This window comes from Chrysemys picta, chromosome 1 (genome assembly GCF_011386835.1).
Source record: "Chrysemys picta bellii isolate R12L10 chromosome 1, ASM1138683v2, whole genome shotgun sequence".
NCBI classification, from domain to species: Eukaryota; Metazoa; Chordata; order Testudines; family Emydidae; genus Chrysemys; species Chrysemys picta.
Genome location: NC_088791.1, coordinates 340,582,394 through 340,598,817, shown reverse-complemented (window position 1 = coordinate 340,598,817; position 16,424 = coordinate 340,582,394). Strand labels below are relative to the sequence as shown.

The 16,424-nt window shown below is 47.2% G+C and overlaps 1 long non-coding RNA gene across 2 annotated transcripts in view; it reads left to right on the top strand.

Moving 5' to 3' along the window:
- LOC122173725 (uncharacterized) overlaps positions 1-16,166 on the top strand; it is a 37,056-nt gene extending 20,890 nt beyond the window's left edge. For both annotated transcript variants that reach the window (XR_010597912.1, XR_010597911.1), the window contains exons 3-4: positions 12,372-12,687; positions 15,782-16,166. This is a non-coding gene — a long non-coding RNA (uncharacterized LOC122173725). The remainder of the gene's footprint in view (positions 1-12,371; positions 12,688-15,781) is intronic.
- The last annotated feature ends 258 nt before the right edge of the window (positions 16,167-16,424 follow it).

Below are 16,424 nucleotides of genomic sequence, written 5' to 3'. Positions count from 1 at the left end.
CATTGTGCAATCCACACCAGTGAAGGGCTGTGTCTCACCTCTGCCCTGCAAACTTGGGTGCCTCATGTTGCTTAGTTGCTGTAGCTCCCACCTGGGCTGTTCGCAAACAGCCTTCCAGCATGCAGGTAACACCCTGAGTGTCTGTGTGTAGCTGCAGCCTGCCAGTCACACTTTGGCTTCCACCAGCCTTGGTTATCACTTGCAGGGTGATCTCAACACACTCCCAGTCCCAGATTTCCTCCCAAAATGTGTGTTCTGCACTGTCTGGCCGTCTCCTGGATTACAAGAGAAATAAAGATAAAACACTTCCTACTACTAAAACATAAACTAGACTTGGTTCAAGGAGAAGTCCTTTACCACATGTTCCCAGTAACCTTGCTGACCAAATGCTCAGGCCAGGATCTGCTCCCGAAGTCTGTTTGTTTTGTCGTCTTAGGTGAAAGGGAGAGAGATGGATAGGGAGAGATAACTTGGGCTGGTTTTGCACCCTCATTTTTATAGTTCAGTCTCTTTTGAAAATGCATTGCCCTAAGGGTTACCCCTAGATTAACCTCACAGTGGGAATTAATTTGAGTCATGGTATCTCGTGGTGACAGAGGTTCTGTGTTGTTGTTTGGTAAGATGCAGATCTGTTTGTTCCTGCTCCCCTTCCTTGCCAAAAAATGGCCACTTGAGTGCCCAGCAACTTTGAAGGCACCTGCCTAGAGGTCATGGCTCTAAGCTTGTGCTTAGTCTCTGAAAAACTGGTTTACCCTGACTTGTCTGGTAAACACATTTCAGACCGAATTTTAGCTCGTGTTTAGAACTTGACAGAGAATGTTGCTACACGCATTTCCTCATGCTATGATTGACCAGTGCGTTAGTTTTCAAATGATGCCTCAGAAAGCATATTTTGTACAAAGATTATTACAATAGCGTGTTGGGCGTGACTACAGGGGGTGCTTTCAGTCACAAGCTCCCGCTATGTTGTTTAGCTCTTTATGGGGGTGCTTGGATTGTATTGAAGTTGTAGCACTGGTTTTAGAGAGTCTTGTGATTTGAGTCCAATACCGGGGACCAGAAAAGACTGGCAAGAAAGGAGCGAGAATGCAGAGATAGTAATAGGGAGGGAAAGAGAGTGATAGCTGATGGGACTTCCCCATTTGGTATGTTTTCCCCAGGAGCAAAATCCTGGCTCCAGGGAAGTGTATGGGGAATTTTGCCATTCACTTCAATGAAGCCAAGATTTCCCTCCAGGTTTTTAAAGTTAAGGGGCCAGATCTTCAGATGGTGTAGCTCCATTGACTTCAATGGAGCTATGCTGATTTAAACCAGCTGAGAATCTGGCCCATTGTTTAAATAACTAGGTCCCAGGGAGAAAAAGCAGAGACCCATCTGAGGTATTCCTTCTTTTGTAACATCTGGATTCTGCGCTGTCATTATGCAGTTGCTGTCAGCATAACTTAAACATAGGCTGATTCTGGCAAATATCTTTAACTGATGCCCTCCACGCTCACATCCATTTAAATAATTGTCATTGTAGGAACCTCAGAGTCATTGCAATAAATGTTTTGCAGTTACCATATGAGAGCAAAGCTGTTTGCATTTAACTGGTGAAAAGTTAATCTTCTAGCACCTGATTTATCTGCATTCAGAGGTGGTGTGTTTTTGTTAGGGTTTGTGCCTTTTCACGCTGAAAGCCTGCCAGTTTCCTGTTGTTCAAACCTTACATCGAGACACATTCCTGGTGCTCATGGTGTGCACAGCTTCGCTCGCTCACCATCAGATTGCTCTTTGGTGGCTTGTGTGTCATGAGTTGGTACCTCAGTGTGGTTCCTAAGACCTGAAGTCAGTGTACTGTAAACACTTCCATTGACTTCAATGGGCTTTGGCTTAGACCACTGCACAAATATCCACGTTGCAGCAATGACCATCACAAAGGCACTCATTGGCCCCTATTGTTAGCAATTTCAGTGCAAGGAGGCCAAGCAGTAAATAGCCATGCAGATTGTTCTACTCTCTCATCACTCGGTGGGGCCCCGGCTGGTCAGGATTGAGGCTGGTTGCTGAGGAAACATAGGCCAGACATGTACATCAGCTGCCCATGTTGTCTATTCCGTGGCTAAATAGCCGAAGGGACTGAAGGCCTCTGTAGACTTGGCACATTTTGCCAGCACTAAATTAATTTCAAGTACCAACTGTCAAGCCCAAGACAGGATGGCCAGGTCTAGTGGCTAGCACAGGGCAGGAGCTGGGTTCCCATGCCAGCCAGGGTTCAGAACAGGAGCACAGGAACTGAGTATCTGACTAAGTCAGGAAACCAGGGGTGAGGGTCAGGAGATGATCTGGAAATCAGGAAGCACAAGTCGGATACCAGTAAATAGGCTGATGCAAGAAACCAGCAGAAGAGGGGAGGTCAGGAGCAGGTAATACCAGGTGAGCAGTCCAAAGCAGGGTGGAACCCAGTTGTACAGACGATTTCCTGTTCTTCCTCATGGCTTAAGTCAGAGGAACAAGTCAATCAGGAGCTCTGGTGTTCCACCAATCAGGGCCCAGAGATGGAGCCTTCTATCTGAGCTGGGCTTCAAGGAGGCCTGGTTCTAGTCCACCATTGGATGGTGGGTTGGAGTGTGATGACTCTGTTTCTCCAGGAACTCTGTGGATCTGGGTTGAGACCCAGGGGTCATGGCACCCACTACATTAAAGAAACCCACTGTGGCCTCTAGATTTTGCCTTTTCGTGGTTGGGAAGGTTTTCTGCCTTCCATTTTATTACTAGGGGCAGATTCCCAGTTTGAGGAGACAGTCACTCTGATCGAGCTATCCTGCTAAAAGTAGAGCAGGGCAGTGGGAGAAGGTAGGGACATGAGTACGTACCCATCCAGGCTGTTCAGATGTTTCATGGATGAGTACCATGGTCCAGACTTTCAAACCCCTGCATGCTAAGATGTGGCTTTAGCGTGTACCTGACTTGCACATGTGTAACCCACTGGTGGGTGTAGCATGCACTGACCCTGGCCAGTGGGTTACACATGCACGATGCCTGATGAGTCAGGGTTTGCTCTTGCCCAAGCCTGTGTGCGTGTGAACAGCCTGAACTTGCCTGCATGCTCTGAGACCGCTGCATGTAAACCCATGAGCCTCTCTCTGTGGCCCTGCCATCACCACTAGAGGGGGACAGAGCACCACACCAAGTGGGTTACACTTGCATCAGGGCAAGAGAGCTGTCACGAAGTCAGTTGCCTGCTTACGGGGGCATTGCATATGATTTCCATAAATGCAGTAAAAAAGGAGCAGCGAAGGCAGCTGCTGATGAAATGCGCCAGCTCCGACTTCCAGCATTTTAGGTGTTGGCCTCCTTAGGGCTAAAAAATAAAGGAAGTAGCACGGAGCAGCAGCATTTAAGTTATTGTTTTCTGTAGTACCCGCAATGTGCTAGGTGCTTCCCAGACCTAAAGGAAGGCATGACTCCTGTCCCAAGCCTTTTCCATAGATTTTTTAAGACCAGAAGGTCTATTAAGTAGTCCAGTCTGATGTGTATAACACAGGCCATGCAATTTCACCCAGTAATTCCTGAAGCAAGCCTACAACTTCTAGGCAAACAAAGGGTAGAGGGAAAGGAGTGCAATGAACAGGTAGAGGGGTCAGGGTGGTGTCTTGATAAAACAGTGTCTTGTGAATCCAATTTTAGAAATAGAAAACTATCCTTAATTGCCACTATTAGTCAGCCAGCAGCAGCAGTGTGGGTGTGCGCGAGAGGGCTCAAGGCTGGGGGGGGGGGAGTTGGCGGGTCCGAGGGAGCTCTTACCTTGGGGTGGGGGGCTCCCCTGGCTCTCACTGGCATGGCTCTGCAGCTCCTAGGCGGCGGAGGGGCCAGTGCACCACGCACTGCCCACCCCCGCAGCTCCCGCCCCTGCCCATTGACTGCGGTTCCTGGCTAATGGGAGCTGCGCAGCCGGCACTTGTGGTGGGAGCATTGAATGGTGCCCCCAGCCCCTCCACTGCCTAGGAACTGCAGGGACACATGGAGCTGGGTAGGGAGCCTTGCCAGACCCACCAACCCTTTCCCTCTTTCTCCCCGGCACCAGCAAGGGTCCTGGCCCACATAGAATCATAGAATATCAGAGTTGGAAGGGACCTCAAGAGGTCATCTAGTCCAACCCCCTGCTCAAAGCAGGACCAATTCCCAGCTAAATCATCCCAGCCAGGGCTTTGTCAAGCCGGGCCTTAAAAACCTCCAAGGAAGGAGACTCCACCACCTCCCTAGGTAACACATTCCAGTGTTTCACCACCCTCCTAGTGAAATAGTTTTTCCTGATATCCAACCTGGACCTCCCCCACTGCAACTTGAGACCACTGCTCCTTGTTCTGTCATCTGCCACCACTGAGAACAGCCGAGCTCCATCCTCTTTAGAACCCCCCTTCAGGTAGTTGAAGGCTGCTATCAAATCCCCCCTCATTCTTCTCTTCTGGAGACTAAACAATCCCAGTTCCCTCAGCCTCTCCTCATAAGTCATGTGCTCCAGACCCCTAATCATTTTTGTTGCCCTCCGCTGGACTCTTTCCAATTTTTCCACATCCTTCTTGTAGTGTGGGGCCCAAAACTGGACACAGTATTCCAGATGAGGCCTCACCAATGTCGAATAAAGGGGAACGATCACGTTCCTCGATCTGCTGGCAATGCCCCTACTTATACAGCCCAAAATGCCGTTAGCCTTCTTGGCAACAAGAGCACACTGTTGACTCATATCCAGCTTCTCGTCCACTGTGACCCCTAGGTCCTTTTCTGCAGAACTGCTACCTAGCCATTCGGTCCCTAGTCTGTAGCAGTGCATGGGATTCTTCCGTCCTAAGTGCAGGACTCTGCACTTGTCCTTGTTGAACCTCATCAGGTTTTTTTCGGCCCAATCCTCTAATTTGTCTAGGTCCCTCTGTATCCGATCCCTACCCTCTAGTGTATCTACCACGCCTCCTAGTTTAGTGTCATCTGCAAACTTGCTGAGAGTGCAGTCCACACCATCCTCCAGATCATTAATAAAGATATTAAACAAAACCGGCCCCAGAACCGACCCTTGGGGCACTCCGCTTGAAACCGGCTGCCAACTAGACATGGAGCCATTGATCACTACCCGTTGAGCCCGATGATCTAGCCAGCTTTCTATCCACCTTACAGTCCATTCATCCAGCCCATACTTCTTTAACTTGGCGGCAAGAATACTGTGGGAGACCGTATCAAAAGCTTTGCTAAAGTCAAGGAATAACACATCCACTGCTTTCCCCTCATCCACAGAGCCAGTTATCTCATCATAGAAGGCAATTAGGTTAGTCAGGCACGACTTCCCCTTCGTGAATCCATGCTGACTGTTCCTGATCACTTTCCTCTCCTCTAAATGTTTCATAATTGATTCCTTGAGGACCTGCTCCATGATTTTTCCAGGGACTGAGGTGAGGCTGACTGGCCTGTAGTTCCCCGGATCCTCCTCCTTCCCTTTTTTAAAGATGGGCACTACATTAGCCTTTTTCCAGTCATCTGGGACCTCCCCCGATCGCCAGGAGTTTTCAAAAATAATGTACCATATAGTAAATCAATTGGAATATAAATATTGTACTTAAATTTCAACGTATAGAGCAGTATAAACCGGTCATTATCGTATGAAATTTTAGTTTGTACCAACTTGACTAGTGCTTTTTATGTAGCCTGTTGTAAACCTAGGCAAATATCTAGAGGAGTTGGGGTCCCCCCTGGAAGACCTCTGTGTACCCCCAGGGGTATGTGTACCCTTGCTTGAGAATCACTGGTTTATTTCATACTACACCTCTACCTCGATATAACGCTGTCCTCGGGAGCCAAAAAAATTTACCACATTATAGATGAAACCGTGTTATATAGAACTTGCTTTGATCCACCGGAGTGCGCAGCCCCGCCCCCCCGGAGCACTGCTTTACCGCATTGTATCCGAATTCATGTTCTATCGGGTCGCGTTAGATCGAGGGAGAGGTGTATTATTGTTGTGTGAAGGGAAAGAAGACCCAGCGTCGACAGGCCAGATACTCAGTTGATGTAAGTTTGTATAGCTCCTCTGAAGTCAGTGGAACTTCGCTGATTTATCTGGCCCATCCGATTTTTTTTTTTATAAGGGTCACTGCTGATTTAATTTTTTTGCAGAGAACGAATGAATGAAGTCATTTTCTGTTGGGGAAAATGATCAATCTTCATATTCTTGTTGCAGGGATGGTGGCATTGTTTTTTCTCCAGTGGAAAAACATGAAAGGAACAAGGCAAGAGCTGCAGGGAAGAAATCATTGTCTGACTCCAATGGGGCTGGAAAAGTGGCTGAGGTTTCAAACAGGGATGAAAAATCCTTGAAGAGCAAGACGGGCTGCTGCAGAATTTATTGGCTTTCCTCTTCTGAATGAAAGGCTTGACATCAATGACACGCCTCCATCCCTCACTTGGATCAGCGAAGCTGCATGTGACGGAGAAGAGCTGGGATGTAAAACCCCCTGCTTGCATTACAGTGCTAAAAGGCGGGATATAAAAATGCTGAGATGGTGTCTCTGAGAGTGGCTTAATGTGGCTCCGGGGAAAAGAATGATCTTGGTAAATGGAGCACCGGTTACAGGGGACAAAGCAAACGGGGAGGCTACATTGCTAACGAAAAAAGAAGGCGCGAAAGGAACTAACGAGGGGGAGGGCACCACATGTTCTCCGGAGAGCGTTTTAGTTGTCATCAGCAAGCTTTCCTTGCATCTTTTCAACCCTTGGGGCCAAATTCACCCCCTGTGAAAGCAGGCACAAGTCGATTGATTTTGAAGATCAATTTGACCCTCTCACTGTAAGTCATGGTGAACAATGTCCATTCAGTTTAGTGAGAGGGAAATCAACAGCAGCCGTGGCCAATCAGCAGCAATTTGAGCCGTTCTGTGAAAAAGACTGAAGGTCCAGGAGGCTGATTTTTCATAGATTATAAGGCCACAACGGACCTTTGTGATGCTCTAGGTTGTACAAAGCAGGCAGGGGTGAAAGTGAGCCAGTACAGCATACTGGTAAAAAGTGGACGTCGGTACTGGCCTGTACTCAGTGGATGTCATGACGCTACCCCTTTTGCGCCCACCCCCCACATCAGCAGTCCTGCCGGGTCCCTAGCGGCAGGGCTGCCGATGGAGGGGCACAAAAGGGGCTGCAACATTAAAGCGCTGCTGCGGCAAAGGACCCTGCTTAAAGTGCTGCCCATTTTGCCCCCCCCCCCCCCCCGTGGGCTGCCGACGGGGGGGGAGGGGGCAAAAGGAGCAATTGCCCCGGGGCCATGATTTAAAAGGGCCTGTGGCTCTGGCCAGAGCCACAGGCCCTTTAAATCGCCGCTGGAGCTCCAGGCGGCGCGGGCCAGGCAGTGCAGATGGGCTGGCTGGGGGACGCTGATGCCCCGCCCCTTCCACTTGAGGCCCCGCCCCTTCTGGCAGCCAGAGCCGGCCCCCGTACTGGTAAGTGTTGAAAGTTACTTTCACACCTGAAAGCAGGCCCTAGGGCTTGTGTGAATTAATTCTAGTTTGAACTAGAGCATATCCCTGTTTCGGATCCGATGCTTGCACCCAAACATTCGGATGCAATTTCTAGCCTTAAAAATGAAAAAGGCCAGGAGCAGAGGTTGGGCTGATTAGTGCGGCTGAGGTGAAGATTTTGAAAGCCCAGTGCATGTGCCATCAAGTGTTAAGCATCAGCAGGAACTTCAAAGTTGCCGCACAGCCTGGAGGTCACTCTTCAGTGCCATGCTTCCTGTTGTCTCGTGCGCGCAGAGTTGCAGAGATCGAAGGGCTGTCTATGTTGCAATCAGATGTATGATTGCAGCTCAGTCAGCAGACTTGCGCTGGCTGTAATTTAGCTCATGTGGCTAAAAATAACAGGGAAGATGCGGCGGCACAAACCCTAGTCTGGGCTAGCAACATGAATAAGTAGCCAGACTCCTGGATGGGTTTGTGCAATTCATGCTGCATTGTGTGCTGTTATGTTCACAGTATACACATAGAGAAACTGGATACAAACATAAAACACTCTCTCTTGCTGGAAGGTTAAGAGCATAAGAACGGCCATACTGGGTCAGAACACAGGTCCAGCTAGCCCAGTATCCTGTCTTCTGACCGTGGCTAATGCCAGGTGCCCCAGAAGGAATGAACAGAACAGGTAATCATCATGTGATCCATCCTGTCGCTCATTCCCAGCTTCTGACAAACAGAGGCTAGGGTCACCATCCTTGCCAATCTAATAGCCATTGATGGACCTACCCTCCAGGATTATATCTAGTTCTTTTTTGCAACTTAACACTACTTTTTATTCTTATAATCCACAACAATACTACCCAGTAACCAAGACCAGAGAGAGACAAAGCAAGCTGCTCCCTAAGGCAGTGATGACCAATTCACCCTGTAATGCTTGCAGAAGAGGTGCCAGCTCATGCCAAGGCCCTTGCACCTCACTGAACAAGGCATAGCTGGAAACCAGTCTGGCTCACCTGTGGGTTAGCACTGTTAAAATAGATGTTAACTTTATAAGAATGTGTTTAGGGTTTAGACTTGATGAAATGCTTGTAGGATGCTGCATGTATTGATCTCATCATGTCTGCTTTCCATGGTATAAAGTTATACTGAGTGTTTGCATTGTAAACTTCTGTAACTGGGTAACTCGTCGGAAAGGAAAGAAGCATTAATTAATGGAAAGAGTTGATCCTGGGCACCAGAAGGCCCACTGAAACCAAATGAGCCAATGTGAAACATCAAAGGACAAAGACTTTCTTGATTGCCCCCCACCCCCATACTGATGAAGAGGAGACGGGCGCCATCAGTTTGAACTGTGGAGGAAGGAACTAAAAATCCCTGGCCAGAAGGAACTGTGTCCCTATGCTACTCGACTCAGGGAGAGGCCAAGACTTCTAAGCATAAGCATGGGATTCCCAGCCGCTCAGCTTGGGTTAGCCCTAAAGGACACAGAGCTTGCTCATTACAGCAGCTTCTAGCACTTTTTGAAACCTAATACTCAACTCATTGACTTACCTGCTTTAACCTTGTAAATACCTCTCATTTCTTTTCTTAGTGAATAAATCTTTAATTTATTATATGACTGGCAACAAGTGTTGTCTTTGGTTTGAGCTCTGAGGTGCAATTGACATGGAGTAAGTGACTGGGCCTTTGGGACTGGGAGTAACCTGAATATTCCTGTGATTAGTGGTATAAGGCAGTGGCTCTCAACCTTTCCAGACTACTGGGTTCCTTTCAGGAGGCTGATTTGTCTTGCATATCCCCAGTTTCACCTCCTTTAAAAACCTACTTGCTTACAAAATCAGTGCACTGTGACACTTCTGTATTTTTATGTCTATTACCGAAAAATTGCTGACGCTCTCATTTTTATCATATAGTTATAAAATAAATCAATTGGCATATAAATATTGTTCTCACATTTCAGTTTATAGTGTATATAGAGCAGTATAAATAAGTCTCTGTCTGTATTAAATTTTAGTTTGTACTGACTTCACTAGTACTTTTTACGTAGCCTGTGGTAAAACTAGGCAAATATCTAGATGAGTTGATGTATCCCCTGGAAGACCTCTGTGTACCCCCATGGGTATGTGTACTCCTGGTTGAGAACCACTGGTATAAGGGGCCATCTATCACACAGGCAGGCTTGCCTGGGTAGCAGGACAGAGGAGTGCCCAAGGGGACTGCCTGTGACGCCCGTGGTAAAGCTGTTGTAGTGTTTGAGGAGTTCACTTGACACCAGGTTGGTGAGATCTCAGTGTAGAACACACCCAATGTGGGGGTTGTGCCCTGCTTCTTAACAGTCTGCCCTGAAGTTGGTCCTTATGGCATGAGCCACTCCAGACAGCTTGACACACACCCTTGTTTTAGACTGGCTTTTTGCCGTCTGACTCTGCATACGTCCCTGCAGAGCCTCTCTAGCCTGCAAGCAGGAGCAGGGGAACCCCCCCACCCCCCCTCCACACACATTCTTAAAGTGAGAGCTTGCAATTCCGACACAGCCCCCACACATGCCACGACGTTGTCACTGCTATTTTTAGCCATACAAGCTCGATTAAAGCTGGCACGGGTTTGCTTCCCTGAACTGCAGCCACGCCTCTGACTGCAATGTAGACGTATCCTGGGACAAAGAATGCAGCCAGGCTCGCTAAGTGGGGCATCAGGACTGGGTTGACTTCAGATGCTGTTCCTTGTTTAGCTGAGTATGCGTTACCCTGAAGCTGGCCTCAATTCTCTTGGAAACACTGCACTGTAAATATCATTGCAGAAGTCAAGGTGTGAGGTCACGAGCATGTTCCAGAAATCTTGCTGTATCAAAGTTAAACTTGGGGCCCTGTGAGATGTTTATGAGGCGAGGTCTGCACACGGGGAATGTGGCAGGAGGAAGAAAGCTGATATTCAACTCTAAACATAAGGGACCCTTTAAAAACTTGCCAGTGTTGTCTTAAATTAACTTACTGTACACCAGTATTGCCAAAAATTCCGTAAATACTTAGCACTGGGGCTACCTGGGAATACTGCAAATCCTGGACTTATGTCCCGTGGGCGCCATTCGTAAGGAGTGACCACTACAGTTGTGACAATCAACCTAGAAAAGAGGGCAGAGAAAACGAAGGCATTTGGGAGGGGTCTGAAGAGAAGTGAATATTTAATCGGAGGTAATCGGCTTTCATCCTTGAGGAAACAGGGACAAGACAGGGTTATGGATATACAGGGGAAAGGAGAAATACAACGGCGTGTCACCAGCATATAAAAGATATCACGGGCTGTGAGCTGAATTAATGTCCCTGTGGGGAATTAGGTTATAGTGAGTCCTCCTCCTATTCAGCTTCACTGTCTCTGGCATCTTCGTTCTAGGTTTTTGGAAGAGTTTTTGTCTGCCTCAGTTACCTGCCGTTAGCTGGGGCAGGGAGGGGTGACGGCCAGTAATTCAGCAGTAGTGAGTTACAGAGAGGGGGCAGGAAGAGGAAAATGCCACAATAGCAGCTTGCTCTGCCCCATCCAATGCCCGCTGTCAGTGACTGGTCCTGGCTGAGCAAGCTGGGCTATGGTAATTACTGACCCGCGCCGTCACTCGGAATCGTTTCTGAAGAGCGCATGGTTCAGAGAAGTGTCTCCTCCCCATTTTTGTCAACTTTAAGCAATTCTAAACTCCCTACTTCCAGGCTGGGTTGGAATCACAAACACCACCACCACCACCACCCAGAGGGAGATTTTACACTTGGTGTTTAACCAAGATTTGCAGTCTGGATAAGCATCCAAATTTTTCACGGCTTATCGAAACTAGACAGAGCTACATCTCTCTTGCTAGTTGAGACCAGAGAACAGAAGATGGCACGTTCCCAGTAGGGAGTAGGGATCAGCGTTAGCGCCAGTTGCTGATCTATCATCTATTTTCAAGGCCAAAATTTGGGCAAGACCATGACAGAAGCAGCGTCATCTAGTCTACTAAGCATCAAACTGGGAGTCAGGGATGCCTGCAGTCTAACCCTAGCTCTGACAGTGATTTACTCTGTAGCTTTGGGTAAGTTACTTAATAATACCTAATTCTTAAAGATCGCTTTTTCTGCATAGATCTTAAACCACTTTACAAAGGAGATCAATATCTTTGTCTCCATTTTACAGATGGGAAACTAAGGAGCATGAAGGTAAAGTGACTTGCCCAAGGTCACCCAGCAGGCCAGTGGCTGAGCCAGGAATAGAACCCAGGTCTCGGGCCAGTGCTCTAACCACTTGGCAACACTGCCTCCCCTTCATGAATGGATTTTTATCCTCCGCAAACCCCTTGTAGGGTAGGGAAGCATTGTCCCATTTTACAGATGGGGAACTGAGGCACAGAGCAGATTGAGTGTCCTGCCCAAGGTCATACTGGAAACCAGTGGTTGAGCTGGAAATTGAATCCCAGTGTCCTGAGTCTCAGTCCAGTGCCCTATCCACCAGACCTTTATAACAGGACAGCTTCATTGAACGGTGGTGTTTTATTGTAGATGGGCCTACCGCTGAGTGTGGAGGAAGTTCATATCTCGACCTGGATCTGAACTTTGTGGCTGGCCCATAGCTCTGGGAAGGGTCAAACCATAACCCTGGACCTGAAACCACTTGAGCTTTGGGGTCCATACGCTGTGTCTCATGCCCATCTCTGGCTTTCACTTTAACAGAGAGTGTTTCCGAGCACTGAAGAAGCAGCACTTTGGTTTGCTGTCAGCTCTAAGAGCCCTGCGTTTTGTCTCTCTTTGACTGGAAGGAGAAAGCTAAGACATAGTAATACGGTAGCTGTGCTACTTCCACTGGGGCTGCTGACTCCCAGCCAACCTGACAAACCACTGCTGAGATTTGTCCATTGATTGTGGCTGTTTTTCCTTGCAGAGCTCAATGAACGATGGAGAATAATGATTCTGTCTGACTTTCTCCACACCGGCCAGTAGCTCGCAAACAGCTCAGTGGGCAGAATGCCACGAGCCATCGTCTGGCACCAAATTCGAGATGAAGGGTGCAAAGCACCACATCAGTGAATGACTTCGCTTCGGCCAAACAACACTGTCATTTTCATCTAGTCCATGATTAACCTGTTCCACGGTGGGACATGGGACATGTCTGAAATACTATATCTGCCTGCCTCTAGCCCAAGGTTCCTTTGTGAGATTGGACTTCACCATGCGTGAGCAGATGCTTCCCGGAAGAGGTATGCATTGAAACACACGACAGCAGCCATTACAGCTAGGGATGTGACCTTTGCTGCTAGACAGGGTCGCTACCTGAAAGGAAACCTCAAGGGGAAAATTGTGGCTATTGGTGAGTCAGCTACGAATCAGTGCCCCAGCCTGGTGTCAGCTGGCGCTGTGCTGTCATTCAGACGCGATGGACAAACTGCAGGCTGGAGCTGGGCAAAGTTCAGTGGGTCAGGTATGCCTGGACCTTGGGGAACTTTATTTCATGGGGCGTTCACATCCACTGAATTTCAGGCTTCAATGAATCCCCAAAGCAAAACTTGGGCGACACCGCCAATCACCAATGCTTCACTAGCGCACCTAGAGAATGACTGAGGCGGGTACCGCAAAGGTTGTCCCAGGGGAACTGCTGGGTAGCAAACCAGGGCTCAATTAAGGGTTTATTTAAAAATGTTTGCACAGTTCGCCTCCAGCACGATTGACTTGGTTGTTGCCTGTTTCCCTAGCACCCACTGTTGTCATTGCTTCATTAACCTCTCTGGCCAGCATATTAGCAATCTATACAACTAGGGAGGTGTAGGCACCATTTGCACCTGGCTAGCATTGCTGGCTGGAGTGGAGGGGCAGGGCAGGGCCCACCTTCCCCTTAGCCACTGAGCTTTCTCTTGGGGTGGCTTTTGCTTGCGGGAGTGATGCATGGCCACAACCTGTGTAATTGTGATTTTCTACTATGCAACCTTAATTTTGCATTAACGTCATTTGATCCTTGAAATATGCAGTTTGCAGTGTTTGTCGAGCATTTGGAGTGAAAGGCCCTGTGTGGATGTCTGTTGTTATGGTAACCGGACAGAAGAATTGTTGGATGGGTTGGTAAGGGGGTTGTTTGATATCATGAAACCATCATTCTAGTTAAGTAGGTTCACTTCATTGGGACACTGACGCTTGGAGTAACCGGTGGTGGATTTCAAGTAGGTGTAACGAGGCTGGTTCTGGTGGGACACAACTAAGAGTGTCAATTCAGGACAACTTGCTTAAAGCAGGGCAGTTACAGCCCAAGGCTGGAGTCCCTTTACTATTAAAGCAAACCAAACCAAACCAAACCAGCCCAACAGAGAAGACTTTGGTTTTACCCCACTGGCTAACCACAAGTCACACAAGCAATTCCCTTAGACACTCCAGTTTCCCAGTATCCCCACCGATGCCACTCATTATGTGGATGAATGGTTATGAAAACCAATACCCCAGTAAAAGAAAAAGGTTCTCCCAATCCCAAAGCCCCAGATCCAGGTTAATGTACAAATTAGATCTTACCCACAAATCACGCTGTTTAGAATCTAAAATCTAAAGGTTTATTCATAAAAGGAAAAAGAGATAGATGAGAGCTAGAATTGGTGAAATGGAATCAATTACATACAGTAATGGCAAAGTTCTTGGTTCAGGCTTGTAACAGTGATGGAATAAACTGCAGGTTCAAATCAAGTCTCTGGAGTACATCCACAGCAGGGATGGGTCATTCAGTCCTTTGTTTAGAGCTTCCGTTTGTAGCAAAGTCCCTCCAGAGGTTAGAAGCAGGATTGAAGACAAAATGGAGAGGAGGCAGCTGCCTTTTATAGTCTCTTCCAGGTGTAAGAACACCTCTTTGTTCTGACTGTGGAAAACTAAAGCAAAATGGAGTCTGGAGTCACATGGCCAAGTCACATGTTCATGCATGACTCAGTACTTAACATGGCTGCCACCTGTAATCTTGAATGTTCCCAGGAAGACTTCTTATGTGGATTGGAGTCTCCCAAGGTCTATTGTCAGTCAAGTGTTTCTTGATTGGGCCCTTAACTTGAAAACTTCTTTCTCAAGAAGCTGACCAAATGCTTTACTACGGCTACTTCAGAATCAAAACACATCAGTATACAAATACATAGTCAATATTCATAACCTCAACTACAAAAATGATACACACACAGATAGCATAATCATAATTAGCAAATCATAACCTTTCCATAGACACCTTACATGACAACCTTTGTACAATACTTGATGCAAATATACAACGGTGGTTGCGACAATGATTTATACGGACACAGGTTATGTCAGTAACGTCACAGTAGGGTCTGGTGACGAGTGAAACTCAAAACATTTAGAGGCTTGGTGTGTGGTAGGGAAGCACCAAAAGCTTTGCATACTTATCTGAGTCTTTTTGTTCTGTGCCGTAAATACAAGACTCTTTGGGTCTGCAAAACAGGGCTGTAAATCTCCAAGAACTGGCTTTTTCATGAGGTTTCCAGTTGTCCAGCAAATGCCATAAGAACAGTCTTTCTCAGTGTGTTTGTTTCCAGCTGAAAAGATAATAGAATAACAGGTTGGTTTGCTCTATCCTACGCTGGTCTGGGATGCATTGGCAGAAGTACGTTGGGGAAATTTACATGGAACTGATGTTCTGTCTGGGATTGAGGAGAAAGTGAAGAAACACAGGAGCGGCTGGTCTGTGTGAATTCCTGCATTATATCTGGCTCTGGCAGAGACTAGTGATCCCCTTACTTTTACAATCGCACGCAAATTTAAAAGAAAAACAGCCATAGGGCAGGTTTTCTAGAGTTCCATTCCAGACTGCACATAATCACAGCCCTAATATTGCACCTGTCCTGCAGGAAGGCAATGCCTTTTTTTAAATACAGGAGCTCAGTGTTATTCAATGGGATTCACCCTGCAGCGAAAGAAACCTCCCTGCAGGACAAATGAATTTCAACGTTCCAGGGCCCTATTGCCATTGTTCTTGCAAATTAGGGAGTTACCAAGGGCTATAGCCAGCCTTGGCCTCTTTTGCACTCAGTTATTCGTGAGTACATACATCAGGCACACAACTGCAGTCCTGAACACCCCACAAATTAAATCCTGGGTGGCAGTGACTTGCAAATATTTAAAGCCCTATTCAAGGAAAGCACTTAAGCATTTCTTAAATCCATCGCTGTTTAGAGGCATACTTAAGTATGTGCTTAAGTGCATCCTGGTGTAGGGATGCTTTCCTGAATTGGGGCCTTACCTGCTACTTGTTGCAAGCAGGAATGTTCCTGCTGCCAGAATGAATCTGACCTCTACTCTCTATTCCCTCTGCAGGTTTATTCCCCCACTGCCATAAAATTCCATCCTGTTTGGTTTCTGAGAGCAGAACCAGCCTGGTGAAATGAACAGCAACCATCAGCGTGACAGCTGCTGAAACCATCCACCCTGTTAGTATAACCCCGATGCACAGGCAGCAGCATGTATGCAGCCAACCCGACCCATTGGGGCGATTTATGAATATAACCACAGCAAGGAATGAAATCACCCATCATCCTTCAGGGTTTCTGTGCGAACTGTAAAAGAGATATTTTAAAGCAATTTTTTTCATATTTCAATTGTAATAACTCAATATCCAGAAGACAGATTTAAAAAAATCTACCGGTTTCAAGGTGGGTTAACAATGTGCAAAGCACATGCCCGAACACGTGTTATTAGCAATAAAAAAGTCCTTTATTTGCCTCCCTTGAGTATTTCTTTCACACTCACTTTTTTAACTATCTTTATTTGTTTCCCTTCTCTCTCTCTCTTTCCCCCTCACAACCAGATCACTTAAACAAAACAAAGTTTTATTTCATTCCAGTCAGGGACTTCTGCCAAAATCTGGGCCTCTCTTTATATATATACACACATACAGACCAGTGCTGAAAACACACACAAATCCTCCCCCCACCCTCCCCCAAGCCCGTGGGGTGACAGA